General features: G+C 34.1%; 1 protein-coding gene across 1 annotated transcript in view; it reads right to left on the bottom strand.

The window, feature by feature from the left end:
• LOC130982205 (putative 3,4-dihydroxy-2-butanone kinase) overlaps positions 1-17,452 on the bottom strand; it is a 37,790-nt gene that overhangs the window by 10,409 nt on the left and 9,929 nt on the right. The gene's annotated exons all lie outside the window — the stretch shown is intronic.

The following is a 17,452-nucleotide window of genomic DNA, read 5'->3' as shown; positions in this document are numbered from 1 at the left end:
TAAATAAAGCTCCTAACCTTAACTGAGGAGGTTTAGTGGCTCATGACTTACAGAGAAAATAAGAGTTTCAAAAAATGTGAAATTGCAGAAGTGAGAAGATCCCCCTCCAGAAAAAGTGTGTCCCAAGGGCTAAACCTTTTTCTTTTTATATCTAACCTAATTTTGATTTGAAACTTAAAAAAAATTAACAAATTCTAAATCTAAAAGATTTTATTTGTAAATAAAAATAACAAAAATAAAAGATAAAATAATAATTAAAAGCTAAATATAGCTAAAGATGCTCCTTTGGATGAGTTTGACCCGCACTACTGACGTTTAGCACCAGAATTGGCATTGAGTTTTCATTCGGTTCTGTCTTCCTGGGCGCTAAACGCTAGGCTCGGTGTTTAGTGTCCTTCATGGTAGTGATTCCAGAATAAAAGTATAAACTATTATATATCGTTGGAAAGTTCTGGAAGTTGGCTTTCTAACACCGTTAGAAATGCGTCAATTAGACTTTTGTAACTCATGTTATGCTCATTGGAATGCAAGGAGGTCAGGGTTGACAACATCTACTTTCTTCCTCTTTTTTTTGCACAAAACTCTGCCAAATTTATCTGAATTTTACCTGAAATCATAAAAATACCAAAACAACTCAAAGTAGTATCCGAAGAGAACTTTAACACTAAAATATAATTAAACTTTCTAAATTCTAACTAAATTTAACTAGAAAATAAGAAGAAAATGGGTATAAGATATTCACGTATCATAACACTAAACTTGAACTGTTTATTGTCCTCAAGCAACTAAAAACAAAATGGGACTGAGAAGTACAAATTGTCCAAGACTTGAGTGTTCATTTAAGCTCTTGCCTAATGATTGAGTGGGGTTGATGATATTGTGATTCTAAATAGGTTTGGCATCTCACTATCCTTTTAGAGCTCAGAAATATTGATATCCCTTAAAACTAGAACTCGGATGGTATTATAGGTTCTCTTCCTACTTAAACTGATTGGTCATTGAACACAGCTTTTTCTTTTCTTTTCTTTGGTGTTTTGCACCTTGAGCCTAGCCGTGACTCTTAGTGTTTTGTCCGCAAGCTTAACTTGGCACAGAAACACACTACAAGCACTTAACTGGAAACTCTTTGAGTTCTGGTTTTTCTTTTAATTTTTTTCAGTTAGTGGTGCTCAAAACCTTTGGTTTACTCTTTAGTTGTACTTGGTCTCAACTCTTAGTGCTTTGTCTCAAGGTTATTTGACACATTCACACCACAAACATATGGTTAGGAAAATAACTCTTTGAGCTTTTAATCATATTTGACATTCCTAACCATTGATGCTCAGAGTCTTGGACCTTGCCTTTTTATTTTTCTTTTTCTCCTTTCTTTTTGCTGTTTGTTTTGCTTTAAGGATCAATTTCTCATTGAGTTTTGGAGAATCCATAATATTTTTCTAAATTCATATCCCTCAAGAATCAACAATCTCAAACCCAATACCAAATATGCACTATTCAATTCATACATCTAAAATCATAAATAATACCACCACATTAAAGTAACAAAAACAACTCATGATATATAACTCAAGTCTCATGCATTTTACTATTTTTTTTTTGAAAGCTCGGTGAGCAATATATGAGACCTCTTTTCAAAACAAGTATAAAATTTTTAAAGATAATTAAAACTATTAATTATCAATAGAACTACTGACTCTAAATAGGATCATGCAAAAGAAACACTAATAAGCACTAGAAAATAAGAGATAAATAATACAAGAACTGAAATAAGTAAATAGCATGAAAGGAACTCAACCACCTCAGTTATCTTGGTAGCCGTATTACTTTAGGCTGTGCTCCTCCGTGAAAATGATTCACCTCCCTTTGGTGCCATTGATGATGACATAAATAGAGAGTTCGTTCTGCAACACCAAACTTAAAAGTTTGCTTGTCCCCAAGTAAAGAAAAACTGAAAATGGAGAAGACCATAAAAAGCGCACGGATGAGTAAAAACAAAAAACATTGCAAAAGAAAGAAGGTAGTGATATAAAGGTAAGAAGAAGTAAAAATTTTTTATTTTTTATTTTTTATATTTTTTATATTTTTATTTTATTTACTTTTTATTATTTTATTTTATTTTAAAGGATGAGGGCTGGCGCTAAACGCTCAAGTTCGCATTTAGTGTTGGCCAGACAGAAAGCTTTCACCAATTTGTGCCATCTTAGGCGCTAAACGCCGCTTCTGGTGCTTAGCGCCAAGCAAACAAAAACAACTCAACTTTTTATGCCATTTCTGGCGCTAAACGCCCAGCTTGGCGCTTAGCGCCAGAGCACCCGAGTCACTTCCTCTTCAAGGTATTCTGTTTCTCCTTCAGATTCCTCCTATTCCTATTTTAAACACTTTGCATGACCACAAACATAAATAAACCAAGAAAAACTATGAATAAGAATCATAAATAAAAAAAAATAAAAATGAATATAAAATCAAAGGATACTAAGGATTGGGTTGCCTCCCAATAAGCGCTTCTTTAACGTCATTAACTTGACACTTGATTGTCGAATTTTCTTCCTCTTCTTTCAGTTGGTTAAAAGAAATGACTCCAAGAGAGGAGAGGAGAAAATTAGTGCCCTTGGATTGAAATTCCTCCTAACAAACTATAATAAAATTAGCTTGATTCACCTTACTTGTTGGGGCAGGGGTTGAATTGCTTTTTGTTGACCTTCTCTTTTTCATGAATATTGTCTTTTGTTTCTTGGTTACAATCTCCTTTTCAGTTCTTTTTTTATGGCCTTCACCTCTCTAATTTTAGGACTTGAGTGTTGTGTAATGGGTGGAGTGTACCCTTCATCAAGAACTTCTTGAATTGGTGGTTCAATGAACTCACCCTCTATGCCACTCTCCGCTTTATTGGAGTGTAAATTCCCATAATTGTTTTTTCTCTCACAACCTCCTTCTTCATTGAGGTTTCACTTGGTACAAGGGTCTCTTGATTTTGCTCTTGCACTTCTAACTCTTCTTCTTTTTTGGGACTTGAGTGTGGTGCAGTGTTTGGAAGGACCTCTTTATCAAGAACATCTTAAATTGGTGGTTTAATTAAATCAACCACCATGCACTTTCCTAATTCATTAAAGTATAGATTCCCTTGGTTACTCTTCTTCCTTTTTGTATGAGTTTACAATGATTCTTTTGAGAGGGACTTTGCATGTTCTTTTTGCCACCTCTTATAGCCTCTGCGGATATGAAATCCTATGCTTGTATGCCTTCACTACCTCCTTCTTTATTGGAATTTCACTTGGCATAGGGACCTATTGATCTTGAACTTGCACTTCTAACTCCTCCTTTGTCGCCTCAAGTTAACCTTCATTGTTCTTGCTAAGCACCATTCCACTCTTCAAGCTCATGGCATTTTCCTCAGTAAGAGATTATGTCATCTATGCCATTTGCACTTCTAGATTTTTTCTTGCAGTCCTAGACTCTTGAACATAGATGTTGACATCTTGAGAAAGTTGTTTTACAGCCAGCTCCATAGATGAAGGTTTGGAAGGATTTTATGGATATGTGGGTGCTGTATTGAGGGTGAATTGAGGGGGTATGAAAGGAGTTTTGTGGATTGTGAAATGAATTTTGTGTATTTTGAAAAGGGCTTTGTGGAGTGTGGAATGGATTTTGTGGATTTTGAGAGAGTTATGCTAAAACAAACTCACGTGGTAAAGATTTTTTATATGAGTTAGTAGGGGGTGAGGTTGAAAATTTTTGTAAAATTTTATCTATTGTTTGCTGTAGTTCTTGGCAAGCAAGATCAAAAGATGGTGGTTCTTAGTACGAATAAGAAGGTGATGGTTCTTGATATAAATAAGAAGATGATGGTTCTTGATATGGATAGAGGTCGTGATTCTTGATATGAGTGAGGAGATGATGGTTCTTGATAGATGGAATAAGGAATATTGAAGTTTCTTTGGCCTTAACTTTGCTAACCAAAATCCAGGTAGTTCCTCCATCCACAATAATATGAATCACTCATTGGGTGTGAGTAGTAACCTATGTGATCTCTCTCCATTAATTTTCTTAACACAAAATACCAAACGGAATTAAACGCACCATGTGGTAAATAGAAAAGTAAAGAAGAAAGAACAAAAAGAATTTTATTTTTATTTATTAATTTTTTTTTAAAAGATATATATTTTTTTCAAAAGAAATAAAATAAAGAAAAATAAAAATAATAAAAAATGAAAATAAAATGAAATATAAAAGAAAATAAAAATAAAAGAAAAATAAAATAAAGAAAATAAACTGAATAATTAAGAAAATAAAACTAAGAAGCAAAAAGGAATATAAAATTCGAACTCAATAAGTAAAATAACTAGGAAGAATAAAACAATTAAGGGGACACCAAACTTAATTTCAGAAATTAAGAGAAAAAAATTTAAATAAAATAGATCAAATTTTTTTTCGAAAATTTAAAGAAATAAATTAAATGAAATTAAAGCAAAAACCCCTAATCTAAGAAATCAAACAACCAGTAATTGTCAATCATAGTCAATTCCTGGCAACGACACCAAAAACTTGATGCGAATTTTTGAATACCCACAAACTAACCGGCAAGTGCACCGGGTCGTACCAAGTAATACCTCAGGTGAGTGAGGATCGATCCCACGAGGATTGATGGACTGAGCAACAATGATTGAATGACTCACTTAGTCAAGCCAGCAGAAAGTTGTGTTTTGATTGTTGTAAACGCATTAAATAGTAATTCAGGGAGTAATAAACGCAAACTATAGAATTGGTGTGAAATATATGATGAAAAGTAGTTAAGGTTTCGGAGTTGTTTATTCTTCCGGATTAAGTTTTCTTACCAACTATTTTAATCATGTAAGATTCGTTTCATAACAAACTGTAATTGACTAAACCCTAATGTTTGAGTGATTTAGTCTCCTCTAACCCAAATTAATCGCCAATGTCTTAGTCACTTAATTTAGATTCGAGGGTTAAGAGCAATTCTAGTTTTTGACCACAGAAACCCTAATTACCCAAAGCTAAACGGATTATATGTCACGTATCCATATTAGTTCAAGTAATTAGCAATTTAGGAGGAATTTGTTTTCAAGCTATTGTTCAATCGAGATAGCTCTGTTGAGAATCACATGAACACATGTAGAATAAGGGTTATACTGTCGTTCTACTAATGCGTACGCATCATGTTGTGTTTTTCTATACTTTTTTATATAAGAAATAAATGCATAATGCTTAATTATAAAGAGTTTTGGTGCTCAAATCGGATATTGCTTTTATCCTTTTGGTTTCATGATTCTTGTAGGGAAGTTTTAGAAAAAAGAAGCAAAAGAACAAGGAGGAATCAAGAATTAAAGACAAGTGCAAAGAGAATTCGTGGATGTTGTTAACCCTAACCTCTTCACACTCCAACGAGCATAACTAAAACTACAAAGGTCCAATCAATGTGGTTCTAGCGACATTGGAAAGCAAACTTCCAAAACTTTTCAAAGATATATAATAGTATACACTTTCTTGCCAGATTTCACGACCTTGATGGCGCCTAACTTGGGATTTCCTAAGTTAGGCGCCGGATGAAGAAACCACTCTCCAATGCGTTCGGGAATGGTGGCGCTTAACTTGGGATTTTTCAAGTTAGGCACCAGAGGAAGACAAGCACACCTAATTGCATGCTGAAAAGGTGGCGCCTAACTTGGGATTATCCAAGCTAGGTGCCAGATGCACACAAATACGCCATGTTAGGCGCCAATCCTCAAGCCTTGAAGTGGTCCCCGTTCGTCCTTTAAGTGATACGCGAAAATCTTTATTTTATTTTGATTAAGGCTTTTATTGTATTTACAAATAGGAAAAGATATTATTTAGTTTTAAAAATATATTTTACATTAATTAGGATTAGATATAAAAGGAGGAGAGATCTTGACCTAGGCTCTCCTAATTTTCATTTCGCATTTTTACACCTTTTCTCTGTTAGGGTTTATTTTTTCCATGAGCAACTAAACCTCCACTTTTAAGGTTAGGAACTCTATTTATTTCTATGGATTGAAGTTATTGCTTTTCTATTTTAATTAATGTATTGATTCAATTCTACGGATTGCTTTCGTTGTTCATCTTATGAATTTGGGTGGAATGGAAGTATGACCCTTATTCTACATGAGTTCTTGTGAATCTCGGGAGAGTTATCTCTAGAGAATCATCTCACTTTATCAACAGGCTCGATTGTGGTTCTCTAGAGAGTCTCACTTGAACAACAGCTTGAAAGCAAATTCCTCCTGAATTGCTAATTACATGGACTAATTGGGATATGTGACATAAAATCTTGCTAGCTCTAGGTAATTAGGTTCCTGTGGTTATGAACCAGTTTTGAACTTAATCCTCTAATTGAAATCAAGTGACCAAGGAATTGGCGGTTGATGAAAATTAGAGGAGTCTAAAAAGGTCTAACGAATTAGGTTTTAGTCACTTATGGTGAACCATAGAATGACTCTTGCATGATTAAAATAGTTGGTAAGAAATACTAATCCGGAAATTTGAATATCTCTGACACCTTAACTATCTTTATCATATTATTTTCTTAACCAATTTTAGTTTATTTTTATTTAATTCTCTATTTTTATGTTATTTGCTATTAAAACCCTAAATTTGGATTCTCTGACTAGATTAATCAATTGACTATTGGTGGTTGATCCATTAATCCTCGTAAGATCGACCCTCACTCACCTGAGGTATTACTTGGTACGACCCGGTGCACTTGCCGGTTAGTTTATGGTATTCAAATTCCATACCAAGTTTTTGGCACCGTTGCTGGGGATTAATTGTGATTAACAACTACCAACTGATTGATTACCTAGATTAGACTTTTTCTTTGTTTAATTTTCTTATTTTATTTTTTCATTATTTTTTTCAAAATTTTTTTATATTTAAAAAAATGAAATTTAAAAAAAATAAAAAAATTAATATCTCTTTTTGTTCTTTCTTCTTAACTTTTCTGTTTATCACATGGTGCGTTTAATTCTATTTGGTATTTTGTGCTAAGAAAAAATAATGGATAAAGATTACATGGTTTACTACTCACACCCAAGGAATGATTCATATTATTGTGGATGGAGGAACTACTCAAATTTTGGTTGGAAAAGTCAAGACCAAAGAAACTTTAGTGCTCCATGTTCCAACTATCAAGAATCACCATCTCCATATTCATACCAAGAACCACCACCTCTCTATCCATATCAACTATCAAGAACCATCACCTTTCTACTCATATCGAGAGCCACCATCTCCCTATTCATACCAATAACCATCCTCCTTTTACTCTTATCAAGAACCATCATCTCCTTTTTATTCATATCAAGAGGCATCATCTCCTTATTCATATCAAGAATCATCAACTATTAAGCTTGTCATGAAAGAATGCATACATGATATAAGGATGAGTTTCAAAAATATAGAGAAATATGTGGAGTCAATTATCAAGCCCCAGGAAGATGAACAAGCAAATTTTTTCCCAAGAGATACAATGCAAACTCCTACGGAAGAAAGTGAGGAAATCAATCAAAGTAGTTCATACTCCAGTGAATTAGAGAACTCTCCACCCTCACACATAGAAGAAGAGGAAGATGCACAAACAAAAGAGTTTGTAAGGGATGAAAACAATTATGGGAATCTATACTCCAATGAAGCAGAGAGTAGCATAGAGGGTGAGTTTATTGAACCATCGATTCAAGATGTTCTTGATGAAGGGTAAACTTCAACTATCACACAATACCCAAATTTTGAAATCAAAGAAGTGAAGGCAACCAAGGAAAGCACTGAAAAGGGGATTGTGACCAAGAAACAAAAGAAAATATCCATGAAAATTCAAGAACAATCGTCAAGGTAGTGACGTTAAAAAAGTGCTTGTTGAGAGGCAACCCAACGTTTGGTATTTTTTTTCATTCTCTTTTTGTTTTGCTTAAGATTGTATATGTGTTCATGGATTAAGTTTGGTGTGCTACACCAAATTTGCATCCCATTGGGTACTTGGCCTAGTTTCACATAGATTATATCATACTAAGTTTGGTGTCCTCACACCAAGTTTGGTGTTGCCACAATCACCATGCAACACATTAGCAATCTAGCTATTTTATACTGTTTTAGTTTTCCTTAAGTTTTGTTTTAATTTGATTAATTTATTTTGAATAAGGCCTCTGCATTGCTTGATTTTCTGTCACTTGCTAGTCCTGTTTACTCTTATTTCCATCACCATTATTTCTCTTTCTTTGTTGCTTGAGGACAAGCAACCATTTTAAATTTGGTGTTGGAAGCTATACTCTACATAGCTTAAAAGGGGATAAAGAAGAAAATGATGAAGAAAAAGGCAGAGAGCTAAGGTTGTTTCCTTCTTTTTCAATTATATGATGTGTGTTCTTCCTTTTAGATAAGTATAATATAACTTTGAATTGTAACATATTGCCTTTACATCATGATTATCATCTTGAAATTTGTGAGTCAAAGCAATTAAGCATCATGATCATCAACAAATAGGTAATTAAAGAAGAAACGAGCATGAGCATATGAGTATTGGAAGGTTAGCATGACTATTTTTGCTCAAACACATTTGAATTTTGTTTGATTGAAATTTTTATCTAGAACACTTTATAAAATCTTTGAAATTTTGAAAACCTTGAAGAAGCTTGTCCATAAATGATCAAGAAAAGAAAGGGGAATAGGAAAGCTGAAGGCTCTAAGTACCAATGACAACTCATTAGTCAAGTACTTGTGGTGTTTATCTATCAAAGTAAAAAGCTTGAAAACAAAACACTTAGAGTCAAGGCTAGGCTCAAGTGCAAAGCACTCCCTCAAAGCTCAAGGCTCTGAGCATCGACGATTAGAGAGAAAAGAAAAGAAACAAAAGCAAAGCTTAAAAAGTTCTCTAGTTATATGTAGGGGTGGAAACAGGCCAGGCTAGACCAGGCTTTGCTCTTAACAGGCCTGGCCTGTCATACAGTTGATTGGCCTGAGCCTGGCCTACAGCCTGTTATAGGCTCTTTATAAAGTACTAGACCTGGCCTGTTATTCAGCCTGGCCTGGCCTGAAGCCTGTTAAAAGGCCTGATAATTTTTTTTTACAAAATAAAAATATTATTTAAAAAAATTTATTTTTTAATAAAAATTGTTATATATAATATGTCATATATTTAATATTTATAAAAAAATTTAAACTTCTAACATATTTAAAATATACAAAAATATTTATAATAAAATATAATAAATTTAAAATATCTCATAATTTTATTAATAATAAATAATTATTTATATATTTAATTATATTTTAACAGGCCCAGGCAGGCCTGACAGGCCTATAAGGCTAATTAGTAAGCCTGGGCCTGGCCTATTAATGTATTAAGGCTTTTAAAAGAGTCTGCGCCTGTACCTATTTTATAACAGGCCAGGCCAGGCCAGGCCAAACACAGGCCAGGCTGCAGGCCCCTGGCAGGCCGCCTGGCCTTTTTCCACCCCTAGTTATATGCTTGTGGTGCTTATGTATCAGGTGGTAATACTTGAAAACAAAGCATTTAGAGTCGAAGCTATAAAAACAAATAGTGCAAAGCACCCAAGAAGCTAAGAAAAGAAACAATTGAAAAGCTTGTTTCAAGGAAGGAATATAAAAAAGATTCCATAAAGTGATCAAGATAAAATCATCAATCATTTGAAATTCTTTTGTAAGTGTTGCATGCATAGTAAACTAGCCAACCATGAACATTGAAATTGCTATTCTTCTCACCTTGGATTTTCACTTTCATTGCATGATTCTTTGTTTGCTTGAGGACAGGCAAAGTTTAATTTTGGTGTTGTAATGCGTGCGCATCATGTTGTGTTTTTCTATGCTTTTTCATATAAGAAATAAATGCATAAAGCTTAATTATGAAGAGTTTTGGGGCTCAAATTGGATATTGCTTTGATCCTTTTGGTTTCATGATTATTGTAGGGAATTGTTAGAAAAAAGAAGCAAAAGAACAAGGAAGAACCAAGAATTAAAGACAAGTGCAAAGAGAATTCGTGAATGCTGTCAACCCTGAACTCTTCACACTCCAACGAGCATAACTAAAGCTATAGAGGTCCAATCGATGCGGTTTCAGCGACATTGGAAAGCCAACTTCTAAAGTTTTCCAAAGATATATAATAGTATACACTTTCTTACTAGATTGCACGGCCTTGATGGCGCCTAACTTAGGATTTTCCAAGTCAGGTGCCAAAAGAAGACAAGCACACCCAATTGCATGCTAGAAAGGTGGCGCCTAACTTGGGATTATCCAAGTTAGGCGCTAGATGCACACAAATATGCCAAGTTAGGCGCCAATCCTCAAGCCTTGAAGTGGTCCCCGTTCGTCCTTTAAGTGATATGCGAAAATCTTTATTTTATTTTGATTAAGGCTTTTATTTTATTTATAAATAGGAAAAGATATTATTTAGTTTTAAAAATATATTTTACATTAACAAGGATTAGATATAAAAGGAGAAGAGATCTTGACCTAGGCTCTCCTAATTTTCATTCTGCACTTTTACATTTTTTCTCTGTTAGGGGTTTATTTTCTCTATGAGCAACTAAACCTCCACTGTTAAGGTTAGGAGTTCTGTTTATTTCTATGGATTGAAATTATTGCTTTTCTATTTTAATTAATGTATTGATTCAGTTCTAAGGATTGTTTTCGTTCTTCAACTTATGAATCTAGGTAGAACGGAAGTATGACCCTTATTCTACATGAGTTCTTGTGAATCTCGGAAGAGTTATCTCTAGAGGATCATCTCGCTTGAACAACAGGCTCAATTTTGGTTCTCTAGAGAGTCTTACTTGAACAATAGCTTGAAAGTAAATTCCTCCTGAATTGCTAATTACATGGACTAATTGGGATATGTGCCATAAAATTCTGTTAGCTTTGGGTAATTAGAGTTCCTGTGGTTATGAACCAATTTTAAACTTAACCCTCTAATTGGAATCAGATGACCAGAGAATTGGTGGTTGATGAAGGTTATAGAAGACTAAAAAGGTCTAAGGAATTAGGGTTTAGTCACTTATAATGAATGGTGTAGAATTTATAACCACAAACTAGCCGACAAGTGCACCGAGTCGTACCAAGTATTACCTCAGGTGAATGAGGGTCGATCCCATGAGGATTGATGGATCAAGCAACAATGATTGAGTGAATTGGCTTAGTCAGACAAACAGAAAATGGTGTTTGAGAGTTCAAAAGTATTAACAGTAAATTCAGAGAATCAAAAAGCAAATAGTGAATTGATGTGAAAAATATATGGAGAAAATAGTTAAGGCTTCAGAGATATCTATCTTTTGGATTGACTTTTCTTACTAACTATTTTAATCATGCAAGATTTGATTCATGGCAAACTATATATGACTAAACCCTAATTCCAGAGACCTTTTTAGTCACCTCTAACCTTCATCAACTGCCAATTGCTTAGTCACTTAATTCCAATTAGAGGGTGAAGTTCAATTCTAGTTTATATGCCACAGGAACCCTAATTACCCAAATATAAGAGGATTATATGTCACGTATCCCATTAATTCCAGATAATTAGAAGTTTAGGAGAAATTATTTTCAAGCTGTTGTTCAAGTAAAGAGCTTTTCCAAGTTATACAAGAACTCAATTAGAACAAGGGTCATACTTTCGTTCCACCTAAATTCATAAGATAAAGAACAAAAATAATTCTTGAAATTGAAATCATTACATGAATTAAAATAGAAAAGTAATAGTATCAATCCATACAATAGACAGAGCTCCTAACCTTAACAGTGGAAGTTTAGTTACTCATGGTTTGGAGAGAAAACTAGGATTCAGAAAAACTGTAAATTACGGAATGATTCTTTTCCCTTTTATATCTAATCTTGATTAATATAAATTATATTTCTTAAAACTAAATAATATTTTTTCCTCTTTTAAAATAAAATAAAATTTAATCAAAATTAATTTAATTCATCTCGTGTAGCCTTGTATGCGAATGGGGACCACTTGAGTTGCAAAAGTTGGCGCCAAACTCGGAGGATCCAAGTTTGGTTTCAACCCAACCGAAAGCTTCCCTTTAGTTCTCTCTGGCTGGCGCCAAACTTGAGTAGCTTCAAGGCACCCGCATGCACTCCTTGGAAACTCCTTGCTAGCGCCAAACTTGAGGTTTCTCAAGTTTGACTTCAGGTGACCCGTAAGCATTCTTTGATTCTTCTTGGTTGAAGCCAAACTTGAGGTTTCTCAAGTTTAACTTCACTGAGACTGAAAGCAATGGGGGAATATAGTGCTCCTAGCGCCAAACTTGGAGACGTTGTGGCCAAGTGTGCTGGAGAAGAAGTGTGCACTATTATACATCGTTAGAAAGCTCTGAATGTTAGCTTTCTAATGCCACTAAAATCATGTCAATTGGACCTTTGTAGCTCAAGTTATTTTTGTTGGAGTGAAGGGAGGTCAGAGTTGATAGCATCATTCACTTTCTTCTCTTTTTCTACAGAAACTCCATCAAATCTATCTGAATGCTACCTGAAATAAATAAAATTGCACACAACTCAAAGTAGCATTCATAGTGGCTAGAAGATGATTAATTATTGATTAAACTCAACAATTTGAATGCAAATTCATTAGGAAAAGATAGGAAAGATGCTCACGCATCAGTGAACCATAATGAATCTTGCACGATTAAAATAATTGGTAAGAAATACTAATCTGGAAATTTGAATATCTCTGACACCTTAACTATCTTTATCATATTATTTTCTTAACCAATTTTAGTTTATTTTTATTTAATTCTTTGTTTTTATGTTATTTGCTATTAAAACCATAAATTTTGATTGTCTGACTAAAATAATCAATTGACTATTGTTGCTTGATCCATTAATTCTCGTGGTATCGATCCTCACTCACTTGAGGTATTATTTGGTACGATCCGGTGCACTTGCCGGTTAGTTTGTGGTATTCAAATTCCGCACCAAGTTTTTGGTTCTACCCAGATTCATGAGATGAATAACGAAAGCAATCCTTGAAATTGAATCAATACCTTAATTAAAATAGAAAAATAATAATCTCAATCCATAGAAATACACAGAGCTCCTAACCTTAACCGAGGAGGTTTAGTGACTCATGAGTTAAAGAGAAAACAAGGGATCTGAAAAGTGTGAAATTGTGAAAGTGAGAAGATCCCCTTCCGGCGAAGTGTGTCCCAAGGGCTAAACCTTTTCCCTTTTATATCTAACCTAATTTTGATTTGAAACTTAAAAAAAATAATAAATTTTAAATCTAAAAGATTTTATTTGTAAATAAACATAACAAAAATAAAAGATAAAATAATAATTAAAAGCTAAATATAGATAAAGATGCTCTTTTGGATGAGTTTGATCCACAGAATTGGCGTTTAGCGCCAGAATTGGCATTGAGTTTCCATTCGGTTCTGTCTTCCTGGGCGCTAAATGCCAAGCTCGGCGTTTAGCGCCCTTCATGGCAGTGATTCCAAAATAAAAGTATAAACTGTTATATATCGTTGGAAAGATCTAGAAGTTGGCTTTCTAATGCCATTAAAACTGCATCAATTGGACTTTGGTAGCTCAATTTATGTTCGTTGGAATGCAAGGAGGTCATGGTTGACAGCATCTACTTTCTATCTCTTTTGTTTTGCACAAAACTCTGCCAAATTGACCCAAATTTTATCTAAAATTATAAAAATACCAAAACAACTCAAAGTAGCATCCAAAGAGGATTTTAACACTAAAATATAATTAAACTTACTAAATTCCAACTAAATTTAACTAGAAAAATAAGCAGAAAATAGGTATAAGATATTCATGTATCAGTCTCCATCGTCGTCATCAAGCCCGCGTTGGAAAAGAGAAGTCAACGCGTTCTGGCACTGCTGAGGGACCAGTCGCCGTTAGATCCATTACTACGATTGTGTTTTGTTACCGTTGCCGTTGAGCTATCTGCTACTGCCAAAGCCGTCGTTGCCGAAAACCGCTATTGGAGCCGCCATCTTCTTGGTAAGCTCTAACTCTATTCTGGTTTTCCTTCTTTGTCTGTCAAGATCCTTGTTACCGTGAGAATTGTTACTGAGGTTGTCTGTGACAGGAAAAATAATTATTGCGATTTACTCTGCCATCAATAAAGGTCTCCGGAGCTACTACTCCTCCATTGCCTCATTTCTCTTTATCTGCAGTAAGTTATTCTAGCATTGAAACTCTTACCGCTATTAATCTGCTATTAATTATTGAGAATTTTGTGATGTTAACATTCTAGGGTCAAGTTCTGAAAATTGCATTATTGAAATAAAAGTTGTTATGGTGTTATCCTGCTTCGTTTCTCGTGGTAGCCATAGGACAGACATGTAATATTTGTATTTGTAAGTATTATTTGGGTGTGAATCTTGTTTTTGGTTTGCTTAGTTGATTAATTACATCTATCTGCTATTTGATCTAATTGCTCTATCTATACTCTCTATTTGTGTATACTTTACATTATTTTGTCTGTGTTTGAAACTGAGAGATCCCTCATACTGGGGTGCTGATGCTGAAGATTATTTCTAATGTGGTGATGGAGGTTGAGGTAGATTGGACTTAGTATTGAGCTAATACTCTAGTTTTGTGTTGGATGGATAGGAATCAGTGATGTAAGTTGGTTGGATAGGAAGCCCTGAGACACACTTTTGGTTTTTTTTTTCCTTTTTAAATGATTTACTTTACGGATTTGTAAACTAAAGAATATTCTTTATGACCTTTCTGAAGTAAGATTTCTTATAAATCTTTTCCAAAGTGTATTTTAAAAAAGAAACTATTTTTATAATGAGATTCTCTCTATTTGCAAGTATTTCTTTGTTTTGATAGTATTTCCTTCTTTACTGTGAACCTGCGAGGACGATGTTCTCATCCCCTTACATATTTTCTTTTTCAGTGGCAGGTTCAGAAATCTTTGGCGTGAAGCCACGAATGAACCACAGAGCTTTATATATATATATATATATATATATATATATATATATATATATATATATATATTCATTTTCCGCATTTGGTTTAGTTTTAGATTTTATGTTCCCCTTCGTCGATTATTGTTTTGGTTTTTAGAGGGGTAGAAATTGTATTTGAGAAATTTTGAATAAGTCTGTGTATTTAATATTATGTGGATATAATTATGTGATAAAGTTTATTAAAGTAAATACTTTTTTATTTCTTTATTAAAAATCCGATTTGTATTCGCAAAGGCTCAATATTAAATAAATATAGTATGAAATTAAAGGAGTAGATATAGGTAACGCCTAGACTTTTAGCACGATAATGAGTTGCTAAAAGTTAGGGTATTACACAACCCATCTAACCTTGGCATCCATCTTCAATTTGGGTGTTATGAAACTACTAAAGTGGTATGTGATTATCTAGAAAATGCTACACCATTTTTTTATCTTTTACACCAATATCAATTACTTAATGAACTTTTCAACCTTAAGCAAGAATGTGGTCAGGCTGTTTATAATTTTATAGTACAAATTGAACGCATTTGGGATCAATTGGCCTCTTGTGAACCTGTTCTTAAAGATGCTATTGATGCTAAAGCTTATGAGGATTCTCGCAATCAGACACATCTAATTCAGTTTCTCATGGCACTTATGAATGATTATGAGCTGATTAAAACTTCTCTTCTTTATCAAAATCCTTTGCCTAGTCTTGAAGATGCTCTCTCGCATCTTAAGTCTGAAAAAACACATTTAGGGTTGACTCGATCAAAAGCTGATCCTATCTTTACGGTTACCAACAAAAAGGAAAAATTTTGCCAAAATTGTAGCGTTCTGACCTCCTTTTACCAGATTGCCCCTCCATCGAATGTCGTAAATACAAGCAGAAAGGTCATATTGCCTTAAACTATTCTATTTTGTATTGTCAGTATTACAAACAATTGGGTCACTTCATACCTTCTTGTCCTACTCGTCCACCTCGTCCAGATAGGAACATGTATCATTCTCACACCAACGCTCCCAAGTATGTGCCTATCATTGCAGTTGATGTCGCTGATGTCTCTACCTCATCTACTTCTGGTAGTCTATCTCTTGTTTCTCCATCCGATATTGAGTCTTTTCTCAAACAACTTCTTTCATTCTCTGGTAATACTTTTGTTGCTCTATCCACTCCTCGAGGAAACTCTAAATGGCACTTTGGTTCTGGTTGTTTCAATTACATGTCACCTATGTGTCATGCTTTTTCATCTTTGTTTACCATTACCAGCACGTCATCTATTCACACCGCTGATGGATTCCTTATGTATGTGAATCATAAAGGACTTGTGTCACAATCTGACCTTCACATACCTAATAAATATTTTATTTCTAAATTAAATTTAAATCTTATCTTTGTGGGTTAATTAGTTAAACTTAGTTTTGATGTTAATTTTTCTATTTCTGATTATCGTGTGTAAGATCCTCGAACGAGACAAATCATTAGGATTGGACGTAAGATCGGAAGACTATTTGAAATTAGAAATCTTCATGCTCCATCTACCACACGCCTTTGTGCTGTTTCTCCACCATCCACATTTCACTTATGACATCGTCATCTTGCTCACAATTCAATAGGAAAATTGTGTCATCTCGTGTCTATGGGAGTATTAGGATCGACCAATAATGAGTCTTTTGATTGCATTTCTTGTCAAACTGCAAAGCAACCAACTTTATCCTTTCATATAGTTCATCTCTTGCTTGTTTTCCTTTTGATCTTATACACTCTGATGTTTAGGAACCTGCTCCTATAGCTTCTATAGGGGCCTGGGGAGAACTTGATATTTTGTTATATTTATTGATGATTATTCATGTTTTACTTGGGTTTATTTAATGTCTAGAAGACATGAATTGCCTCAGATTTATATTAATTTTGCTACTATGATTAAAACACGATTTTCCAAAGTCATTAAAAATTTTTTATGTGACAATGCAGTGGAGTACTGTGACTCCAAACTTTTGAACTTCCTTACTGAACAGGGCACCTTGTCTGAATTCTCTTATCTTGGAATATCTCACCAAAATGATAGAGCTGAACGAAAATATCATCACATTTTTTACTCTGTTCGTGCAATGCTTTTTTCCTCTTCTTGTTTTAAACGTATATGGGGTGAAGTTGTTCTCAATATTGTCCATGCTATCAATTGTCTTCCTTTCTCTGTTCTAGGTAACATCACTCCTTTTGAGTGTCTCTATAATACTTCATCAAACTATAGTTCGTTTAGAGTTTTTGGTTATATTTGTTTTGTTCTCCTTCAACCCCATGAACATAATAAACTTGAACCTCGTGCTTGCGTATGTTGTTTCCATGGTTATGGAACTAAACATAAAGGTTATCGTTATTGGGATCCTGTCTCTCGCTGAATCCACATATTTCGTCATATTGTATTCTGGGAACATCACATGTTTTCGAGTTTTTCCTCCTTTTAGTCTGTTCCTTCTACCCATTCACCTTTCTTTA

The sequence above is a fragment of the Arachis stenosperma genome, chromosome 5 (assembly GCF_014773155.1).
Source record: "Arachis stenosperma cultivar V10309 chromosome 5, arast.V10309.gnm1.PFL2, whole genome shotgun sequence".
Classification (NCBI taxonomy): domain Eukaryota; kingdom Viridiplantae; phylum Streptophyta; class Magnoliopsida; order Fabales; family Fabaceae; genus Arachis; species Arachis stenosperma.
The sequence above is the reverse complement of the archived record's forward strand: the minus strand, read 5'-3'. Positions and strand labels throughout refer to the sequence as shown.